Source organism: Oryzias melastigma, linkage group LG3 (genome assembly GCF_002922805.2).
Source record: "Oryzias melastigma strain HK-1 linkage group LG3, ASM292280v2, whole genome shotgun sequence".
Classification (NCBI taxonomy): domain Eukaryota; kingdom Metazoa; phylum Chordata; class Actinopteri; order Beloniformes; family Adrianichthyidae; genus Oryzias; species Oryzias melastigma.
In genome coordinates this window covers 31,913,085-31,924,558 of record NC_050514.1, presented here as the reverse complement: position 1 = coordinate 31,924,558, position 11,474 = coordinate 31,913,085, and the positions used below count along the sequence as shown (strand labels likewise).

The 11,474-nt window shown below is 36.7% G+C and overlaps 1 long non-coding RNA gene across 1 annotated transcript; it reads left to right on the top strand.

The window, feature by feature from the left end:
* Positions 1 to 1,099: 1,099 nt before the first annotated feature.
* Positions 1,100 to 10,046, top strand: LOC118598615. Its single transcript, XR_004947661.1, has 3 exons — positions 1,100 to 1,172; positions 2,298 to 2,428; positions 9,876 to 10,046. It is a non-coding gene; the product is annotated as an uncharacterized LOC118598615 (long non-coding RNA).
* The last annotated feature ends 1,428 nt before the right edge of the window (positions 10,047 to 11,474 follow it).

Here is an 11,474-nt window from a genome sequence, read left to right as displayed (position 1 = left end):
GGGCCCTTCCCGTCCTCACCGCCTCTCATTAATCAGTGACAAAGCCGTATTAAAGTGCTTGTTGTCTTGACCTATTCCTGACTGACGTTGGCATTTAAGAAATACCAGCAAAGAGGGCCTTGAAGCCTGCCAGGGAGGGGGGGTTTGCTGTAGGTAGTTGAGACGTTCTGCTTAGAAGTTGTCAGTGTGGCGACAGCGTCATCAGTCAGTGAGGAAAGGCCGTTCTCTCTGGGCTGATGAGCTCAATGGGTGATCACCTTTAGTAATGAGAAATCAAGGAGAGACACCGATATAAGAAAATGAGCAGAAAAGATTGAAATAAGTCACGAAAATGCAAAGTGTGAGAAATCAAAGGCGTCAGTGACAGGACTACAGGCGCTTTAGAAAGTATTTTAATAATAAGCGCCATGAGGTCAATATTTCTCCAGCTGGTAAGTGAGCAGAAGACCGGACGCTCACGATGGATGGAGCTGACAAAGGTCAACCTCTCACACCCCTCTTCTGTACAGCTGCACATCTGTCAGCGAGGCTCCATCATTAATGCGCTCTCTGTCAAGGCTATATCACGGGTCAAGTTCAATGGAGCTTACGGCAAATAAAAGCGCTTCATAACTCAGCCGCTTTATTATAACCAGGACTGGATGATTGACAGGAGCCTAAATGATGAAGTGACAGCAGAGACGAATGGGAGGAAAAGAGGAGGATGATTGTGAGGCCAAGTCAGAAAGGCGCAATGCAGTTTATAGAAGCGCATGCGGTTTAAGCCGGTCGTGAAGAGCAGGAAATGGAGATAAAAAAAACATTAAAAATAGAAGCGCACAGAGACTGTGAGAATAACAATTGTTGCTCTGATACATTTTTTATCATATTCTTTCTAATCTTTTTTTTCCCCAAACATTTTTCTGTAGAGCAAGATATTTGAGATATAAACTGACCAATCAGATGCCTCAATAAAAACAGTAGGTGAAGCTACTGCCCCTTCATATCCAATGTTCAAACCTTTGACAGATTTTGCATCCTTTGCTTTCAATTGATAGGGGTGTGGTCTTTCAGCAAGTTCAACTCTGATTGGTGAGAATAGTTTCCATGGAAACTCAGACTGACTCAGACCAATCACTGTGTATTGACGATGTCTGGCTCCTACATGCCAATGTCTATGTCATGAAATAATGGTGAGTGTTGATTTAATTTCGTTTAAAAGTAAATATTGAGCTATTTTTATGTTTCCACATCAGCTTCTTCCCAGCTGTAGTCAAATTTGTTGTGTAGGACATGGAAGAGGGAAGACTGAACTTTTCAACAAAGCAAAGGAAATAAGCTTTCCTGCCGTTCAATTTATTATGCACCAAAACTGTAGTTGATCAGTGAACTGAATACGCTGAGTGTCTTTTTTTTTTAAGTCATTGTCCTGAATTGAGAGCTGACAAAATTGAATTCAAGTCTATTTGTTTAAAACAAACACAAATGGAAATAATCTTGCGTCTATCTTATTTTATCAGTGACGGTTGTATATAGTATGATGTATACTCGTATACAGTCAATGGACCTTTGACTTTTTTTTTCCTTTTGAGTCGTATCGCCGTAGTGATAGCTCTGAAACACTAGTTTAATAGTGAAAACAGTCAAATACAGAGTAAAACTGTGTCCCCACTGTTTGAATAGCCCTGGAGCACTATTGCTGGGTGATTTTCACCCGAGCATAAGTATTTACATGATTTTCAATATGTTGCATTTTTCTGACTGTCGTGGCTCCCTGGGTAAAGTCTCTCGTGTCCCAGGAATGGGTGGACCAAAGGCCAAGCCTCCAGTATCCTTACATTTTTTTAGGAATTTTTTTTCTATTTCTAGATTTTAAGTAATTTTTAAGTATGTTTTTAGGATCTTCCTATGTTTTATTTTCCATTTTGTTACATAACCCACCCTTGAAAATAAAAGAAAACTACTCTCTCATATTTTATCTAGTTTTTATGACACTTTTCATTGGGTAAGTTATATCAGGTAAAAATTACCCGACAAATGTAATGGTGTTACTTTTTACAGCAAAATGGTTCTAGGGTTAAAGTATCTTGGTGACAATTTGTGACAACAGACTCAAACGCAACTCGGCTTGTGTTCATCTCATGTTAATCCATCTTAATTTTCAATAGTAGAAATGGGCTGCTAGGACCACTATTTGGCATGATTGGTGCCCTAAGAATGGGGTTTATAGTACTGGACTCTAGAAATGTGAGTTTTTGTGAGGCTTTCACATTAAACTGATGTTTTCTTGTTTTCATTGATGCTTCCTGCCTGCTTAGAGATTTTTCTGAAAATGCTGCACCTCAGCAGGAGAGCTGCTTGGAAGTGGCAGCGAGAGCTAAAGACGTGACCCTCCGCAGGATGGAAAATGCGCAACGCCTGCTTGAATGTCAAAAGGCAAAAACACAAAGTAAGCTATCGAATGGAATCCATTAAAAAGAACAAAGTGCTTCTGAGAAGAGAAAACAAGCCAGTAAACTTTTTAAAAAATCACTTCACATTCCTCTTGGCTGCCTCAGGAAAACTGCATTGGAATCTAAACCTTAAAGTTTCTTTTACAAACCTTCAAATTGACCCGTGTATTTGATTTAAGCTACCTGCCTTTGACCAGCCCCCTCTTACCAGACTTTAAACCCACTCCATTTCTCCCCTAAACCAATAATCCTGGCCCCTCCTCTGTGGGTCCACTCTTTCACGTTTTTCCCACGCACCGCTAGATGTTGGTATTTGGAAACCCTGCTCGTCATCCAAAACTTATTGAAGCAAAGCAAGCGTTTCTGCCACGACTGAATGTTAAAAGATGTAGGAGAAAAGGGGGGGTGGGGGGCAGAAGTAGAGCAAGAACAACTGAGACAGTCAGGGTTTGGAAAAAAGAGGGAGAGGGGCTGAGTAAAAATCCTGCTACTGTCAAGCAGAACCAAGTCTCTGCATTCAAAAGGGAATTTCGCATTATGATTCCGTAACAGTGTATTGCACACTTCAAAGACCTTATTACAACGGCATATTAGCATTCATGCTGCCATTCACTTTGCAAGTCCAACACCTGCATGGAAAAAGAAGGGCCAGGATTTTAACTGAGGACAACTGCTGAGGGGATCCAGGATGGTTTAGAATAAAAAAGTCACACGACTTGAAAATTGCTTATAAATATTATTTCAAAAAAATGTGGCAAAGTTTATGCAACAGAAATCCACTAAATTTGGTATTATTGCTTTGATTTAGCTTTGAGTTGGCTTCTTTTCCATTTAGAATTATACGTGGAGACTTCTCATAATGCAGGTTTTTTGCATAAAAAAATGAATAACATCCCAAGTCACCTATTTTTTTTAGGTGCATTTATAACAGCAGATTTTTACTTGTCAACTGTGTTGACCTGATTGGTTTTATTTTGATTTTTGAGTAGAAAAGTTTTAGCTAACTAGTCTAAGACAAACCTGGTGTCTGGGTTACACTCTATTGGGCTCCAACTACCAGTTGTACAAATGGTTGAGAGAAAATAAATAACTATCCACAACATGTGTTTAAAGTTAGCATTTCAAGTGCAATATAAAATGCAAATGAAATGCTTTTTAGGTTCACCTTGCCACATTTGATACAGTCAACCAGGCTATGTATAATACGCAAACGACTGGAAAACTGGGTGGATCTCGCTGAACCAGTACTAAACTGGTTCAAAATGTGCTTGGAAAACTGGAAATATTTTGTTTTAAATGGTAACTTCACATCAGAGCCAACAGACATTACAAGCGGAGTTCACCAAGGCTCCATCCTGGGACCACTTCTATTTAACATCTACAGGCTCCCACTGGCCCAGGTTATAAAGAACAACAACATTAGTTACCATAGCTATGCAGATGACACACAGATATATATTAGACTGACACCAGGAGACCGAGGCCCTGTACAGGCTCTTGGTAAATGCATTGAGGACATTAATGACTGGATGTGTCACAACTTACTTCAATTAAACAAAAACAAAACTGAGGTTATTCAGAACTCTGCTGCTCGGGTTCTCTCAAGGACCAAGAAAGTAGACCACATCAGTCCAGTTCTGAGGTCTTTACACTGGTTACCTGTCTGTCAGAGGATAGACTTTAAAGTTCTGTTACTGGTTTATAAAGCTTTGAATGGTTTAGCACCAAAATACATGACTGACCTCCTGACCCAGTATGTAGCCAGACCTCTCCGGTCATCTGGATCCGGTCTTTTATCAGTTCCTAGAGTCAGAACTAAACATGGAGAAGCTGCTTTCAGCTTCTATGCACCACAGATCTGGAACAGACTTCCAGAAAACCTTAGATCTGCTGAAACACTCAGTGTATTTAAATCCAGGTTAAAGACTCACCTGTTCTCAGCTGCATTTGATTAATATGTATTCAAAAGTTTATGTCTGCACTGTTTATCTATGCTTGTTTTAAATTATGTTCTTTCAAACATTTTTTGATACTGTCTATTGATCACAATTCCTTTGGTTATTTATTTTAATATTTTATGTAAAGCACTTTGAATTGTCTTTGTACTTGAAATATGCCACACAGAATTTGCTCCTCGTGTTTTCAAACATCTCAAAAATTAGAATTTCTAGCTAGAATTTGCCATATATTGTTCTTCCAACCAACCACATTTTCTTTACCTTCCTCAGCAACTCACATTGTTTTTATATATACCACAAAAAGCCCTTCAAAAATCTGTCAAGCCTGTCATTAATACTGGGATTTATTTGTTAAAATGCTAATTTCAAGAATAATTTTAAATTCTAGCAACTTTGGATCTGAAACACAAAAAATGAATAAACTGTGGTTGCTTTATGTGCTGTATATCAAACATCCATCCAGAAAAATCTCCATGTAAAAGTCAGTGTGATTCACTTTCACAGTGACTCAAGTTGAATCTTTGTGATGTATGACGTCTGCTCTGTGGTGCAATACAGCCTGCTACTTATCTTATTTTGACTTGTACACATATCAATGGATTATGTCTGTTTTCCAGCAGCCTCGGGATACCGTTTGCTCACTTAAGCATGCTCAAGCCGGCAATGACGGCCTTTGATGTAACTTCTCCCTCTTGCTACACCCCACAAGCTGTTTGCTATGCTTCATTAGCTTTTTGTTGAGTTGACTGCCAACACTTGAAATTGTTGCAGGCTGTTCGCTCCATGAATTTCCAAGAGCTGCCCACAAGCAGATCATGACTGAGACAGAGAAAGCCTTCCGTTATAATGGGACAAATGTTGTGCTCACAAAGTGGAGCAACAGTTCACCCTGTGGACTTGGACAAAAATATCGTTGGGAATTGTTCAGCTGATTATTGTGGCTTAAAAAGCTCAAACAATCAAAAGAATCGAGCTGTAGAAAGGGCCGGCCGAAGGGAAAAATACTTTGATATATCATATTCTATTTTTCATTTTTATTTGAACAGAATTCAATTTAAAAATGCAATTATAAACAACAAATTGGAAGAAATTGCAACTGATAGATATGGCAATTCAAGCTTTTCTGCTTATAAAAATATATTCATCCAACATTTAGGTGTTTATTGAGAAAGAACATCTTCATTTACCAGCTGTGGGGTAAAGATAAAACACTGAAAAAGAAAAAAAACATCACAATGTAAAAAGAAAAATGTGTTGTGGGAACCAAAGAATATGTTCTCCAGCTGTTAAATCCAAAATTCTGACATCCGAGACAGAAACAGGGACTTCACATGAGACAAAATGAAAGAAAAGAGAAAAATATTGTCCTAAAATCTAATACTAGAGTTCTGTCATTTTCAGATGACAGATACACGAGGAAGAAGCAATTCAAAATTGGCTCAATCTCAGACACTTTTGTGGCTCAGTAGTTATTTTTGTCGAAACAAAACAACTGTGTGCGCCTCACAATCGATTACATTTTATTTCTACACATTATGCTGTTTGTAATTATGGATTATATTTGTACTTTCATTTGTACTTAAAAAACTGAAGTTTTAATTCAATTGAAATGATAAAAAAAAAATGCATTTTTTTTGCATGTTCTTGCATCATTTTTCTGATGATGGAGGACATGAACAAAGAAAATGAAGCTTAAAATAGCCTCAGTATTTCTTTATCCAAATTGTGGTGAATAAAAACAAATAAGTTTGAAAAAATATATATTTATAACCTAGAAAATACACTGGATGGGCCACAAACTCCCTTCTCTAAGCTCTCAGCAACAGCGAGGAAAAGAGGGGCGGGGTTGCTCCACACTGACAGTCTTACACAAAGATTTGTTGTTGATTTAGGCTAAAACTAGCCTAATCATAATTAAAATACCACTGAGACAGCTTAGAAAATAGATCAACAAATCATTGGAGTGGGACTTTACAAACCCACTCAAAAAAAAAAAAAAACAGTGTTTTGGTGTTTTTAACGAGTTCTTGCAGCATTTTCTCATTATGTAAAACATATACTGCAAATATAAAATAATTTAGGTTTAAACTAAATTTCTAAGTATTTATTTTATTATAAGGATAAACAAGGGGCAGATGAAAACATTTAAAACGTTTTTTTTAAAGCTCTCTTGTGATGCAGTAAAGTTTTCCTGCTCCACTTTATACTGATGCATCCACTTTCAGACAAATAGATTCATTAACGTTGTCATTTTTCTCATCTGAGCTGCCAGCTGGATAAAAACTGTACATAACTCCAATACTGCTCATCATTTCTGTCGCACTGATAAAGCTAGGTTGGTGTTTTGAGACGCTGTAAGCTACAGGGAGAGTGTAAATAAAGGGACGATGGGATATCAGTGGAGGCTTACTTCAACTGGAACAGTTCCACCCACAACTCAGAAGCGAATTTCTAATTAACTCCTCCAGTGCAAAAAATTCGTCCTAAAAAAATGACTATTTCTTTTGACTTTGGCTAAAACAACATAGCAGTAATCATAGCTAAAAAACGACTGGGGAGACTTTGAAAAATGATCAAAAGATGATCGGAGTAAGACTTTAATGCCTCATTTCCACTGAGCAGCTCCTATTTTTTTTTTTTTTTTTTGTCATACTTAGGCTGGGGTATTTTGTAAACTGTGTTCCTCAATAAATACCCCCCTTTGCAAAGAATGATCAAAAGTGTTTTTGATGAGTATGGATCGGTAACAGACAATCTTCAGCTGGGGAAGAAGAATGGTACGAGTCGGTTCGGCCTAATGGGTCTATTTTATGAAGGAAATGCTTAAAATACCATAACAGTCCAGTCCAGTCCAGTCCAGTGTGGATCGCTTAGTGGAAACGAGGCATAAGAAAATGAACTGTACATGGTCAAATTGACATTCAGTAGTGAAATTTTCTTAGATATTATTCAACATACATTCAGCCGTTTCTGTCTTTCTACTGAAAATCAGAGTTATGTGTTAAAAACTAAACATCCTGACTGCTATTAAAAGAATTCAAGCAAACTAGAAGGAAAATCACCAAAACAAGAATGACACCAAAGCTGGAGATGATCAGAACCTGGTAATAAACGAACAATCTAGGAGAGTAAAATGTTCAATATTTCTTCTTTGTACCAAAATTTGACATTTTCCCAATATTTAGCTAAATGCGATTTTAGCTAGAAAAGTAGAAAACAAAAACTTCTGAAAATATTAATTTAAGTAATTCTCATGTAAATGTTGATGATGTCACAAAGACGGTTCTAGAAAATGGCTTCTACTTTTTATTTTTTTTGTTTTTCAACACCTGAGCCCCAGTGTTTGTCCTTTGATGTATTGTAATTTTTTAATTAATAAAAGTTGAAAAGTTACAGTACGTTAAAGATTTAGTTTGTAAGTGTCACAGGCGACGCCTCAGGTGTTAAAGGGTTAATAAAACTCTTTTGCAAGCGATCAATGTCATTTAATGTCAGATTTTTGTTTATCTGAAGATGTTTGTTTTGTAGGACACACTTCCTGGAAGGACAAACCCCTTTTACTTTGTTCAGCTGCCATCTTTTCATGATTTGAGAACAAAAAAAAGCAAAAATACATTTTTCTTTTAACATATTTTCACTTAAATCAGAAAAAAAAATAAAAAAAGAAAAGTAGTTATGTTTGAAACATAAAAATGTAGATACTAATAAGATGATTAAGACATCACAAGTATGTTCCCAAACGTTAATCGGTGGTTCAAAGCCTCAGATTCACGTCCAGATTCGTTTATTCTCTCAGCATATGTGCTCGCGACTTGTGGGAGGGGAATGGGGAGGAATGTAGCCATTTAACAAGGTGAAACAAACTGAACAGAACAAATCACTGTGAACTATGGCCAGGCAGCAGCACACAGTAATCAGCCGGCACCGGGAACAGATATGGGACCTGGCACCGGACACAAACACACACAGGGAGAACAGTTGGACGGATCAATATGGTTCCTCAGAATAAGAGTCACCGGGTTTCAAGACAGATTGCTCTCCTAAATGGACGTGAACGTCTGTTCGAATGCCTCTAAGTGTTAGTCAGGCTGGTAGAGTCGAAACGAAGAGTTTCATGACTTGATTTGGAGATTAAGCTACATATTTAAAGAGCCACTCTGAGGAAAATTGGTGTTTTACACATATTCTTGTGGTATTTTTCTAATCATATGAGGAAAAGTAGGCTCAAAATTTAATTTCTGATGTATGTTTTTATTCAAATTATAAATCAGGAGCAGACGAAAAATACATTTTGAAAAAAAAAACCTATTTGTGATGTAGAAAATAAGCAAAAAAGAGGTCAGAGGGGCGGGGTTGCTACAGACCAACGGTCCCGCCCACAACCCAGAGGCAAATATCTCCTCTGTCACTCGGCAGAAGCTATGTCCTAGAAAACAGCCGAAAACCGACATCATCATAATTTAAAGACCACTGGACACACTTTAAAAATCATTGCATTAATCAATCAATGTTTAATGGTTAGTTTGCCATATTTGCATTATTGACAAAAATGTACAAAATAAACAAACAACCAATAAAAAAGAGAACAGGCAGAACGTTTATCCTTCAATACACAAAGTGCATGCTGACCAGTTTAACGAACCAAATTAATACAATCAAGTACCATATAAATATATATTTTACAAATAAATACAAGTAAATCAAATTATTTCCCGTAAGTGTTTTATAACCATTTCTACATTTACATTTTAGACATTTTTTATTCATCCCTCAATTCATATCATAATTTCACACCAAAAACTGAAACACTTCTCACCTTAACATTAGTTTGAACTTTAACCTGTTTAAAGTGAAAAAGACCTCTTAAATTATACTGACAACTCTTAAAGGAAATAGTTTTATTGGAACTAAATTGTGTTCAACTCTTTAAACAATTTCTATTACCTTAACATGAACAATGTCCTTTAATTTTAAACTTTTAGTCAAAGAAAGTTGGTTCACAATACGCTGCTCTGTTTTTTTTTTTTTATGTAATTTGACCAAAGATTTCATGATAGTTTAATCAAAAGATGACAGGATTGGAACATTATCATCCTCCTAACTCAAACTTTCTTTCAGTATAAGCCACTTGGAGCAGTTTTAACAATATGAATTAAATGAAATCTCTAAATGTTTGAGGACATTTAAGTGTTTTATTTTCTTGGTTTAATATATATATATGTATATCAAAAAGTCAAAATCCTTCAACGCATTTGTTCCACAGAGTGAAAACAACAAACATCACAAAAGGTGAAAAAGAAGACAAAGAGGTAAAAAACTGACCAGAGAAGTTAGTAGGGGATTTATTGCAAACCTTTAAAGAGTCTGCTCTCAATTAGTGCCACAGGAAATCAATACCACTCCCAAATTCTTGTCATTAACAAACGAGCAGACAGCTCACCTGTGGGACCCGAGTTGAATAACTGCTATGTCATACGTGTTGCAGCTAACGTGTGATCGGAGGTGTCGCTCAGATCTTGCTCTGAGCGGAGCTTCCTGCTGAACGTGTGGAAACCAGGAATTTCATTTCATCATTTGAGAGCTCCCTTTATTAAAATAACGGTAAATATTAGTGGTGTGTGTCGGCAAGAGTGTTTGAATGAGGCTAAGATGCCAGTTTCTAATAGTCTGCGACGCAGAGCTGATTTTTCTTCAATCTCACATTCGTGAGGGGTCTGCAACCTGTGGCTCCACAGCCACATTTGGCTCTTTCATCCTTCTATTGGGACTCTTTACCTTTATAGAAAATGCAAACGATTGATTAAATAGGAAATTAGTTCATTAAGTTTTGCCATTTCTGTTTAGATTTTTTAAATATCAACTATAAAAGCAAAACAAGTTTAATTTAGTGTCTAAACTTCTTTAGAAATGTTCTTTAAATCTGTATTTTTAATTTAAAGTTAGTCGAATAAAAACGTCTCTAAAAGTATTTTTATTTTGGTAAATTACACTAAAGTGGTTAAAGTTTTGGAAAAATGTAATATAAAATGGTTAAAAATGATTTAGCGTTGCTTGTTTCCAATAAAAAGCTAAGGTGATTCTAAATGTTGAGTTTTTTTTCTTTTTCTAATTATTAGATTCTTCTAAAATGTTTATTTTTGAGATTAAAAGGAAAAAGGCACACCCGAATCCTAACGATAAAAAAATATCATTTGACAGAGTGGATTTTATTTTGAAAGGAACTAGTGTGTGCTGCTGTCACAAGTAAAATAAGTTACAAGTGTCTTATATAGAAACAAATAGACACTGTGGCAATTCAATTGTTGTAATATTAAAAAACTAAATGTATAAATAAATACTTTATTGTCAAAAGAGCATAAAATTGGATTTTTAAACAATAAGATGGGACTTTGTGGCTCTCGTGTTCTGGCCGTTTTAGGGTTAAAGGTTGCAGACCTCTGCGCCACGTTCACACTAGACGCTGAAGCGCCGCAGAGCTGAGCGTGTGCAGCATCTGCTCCCTCCTGCAATTCAGATCTAAGCCTTTTCCACGACGGTCGTCATGCGCTTCTGCTAGAGCTTTTTATTAGTTTTTGCCATTATGGGTAAGTTAATAACCTAAAGATATTACCCCATGTTTCTGCTAAGAAGAAGCAAGTAGTTAGTAGGTCTATACTTCTTTATCAATTGTTGAGACACACAGAGATAAGTGTGTGTTGTGATTGTGTGTTTATTTTCATCTCTACAGTCGGTTTAGATACAAAAACATGATCACATTTGTCAACCATGGTGTTTTATTGTGAAAAGTTTGTTATATTTTGAAAATAAACCAGATTTTCTCATGTATCTTGATGTAACTTCCTGCCAGAATTGACGAGGATCGCTCGCGCACAAAATAGATCAGACACTGAAACGATGCGCTGCACGGCGCGAGTCTTCTACGGAGGACCACGGCGCTCTGCACCTGGTGTGGACAACACCATAGGTTAACAAGGGCGCCAAATGGAAGCATTATATTTTTTTAGTACACATCATTCTGATCCAACAGGTCGATAAAAATTATAATCTTTCACTCGTTTTCCCTTCAATATTGTGACTAAAGCCT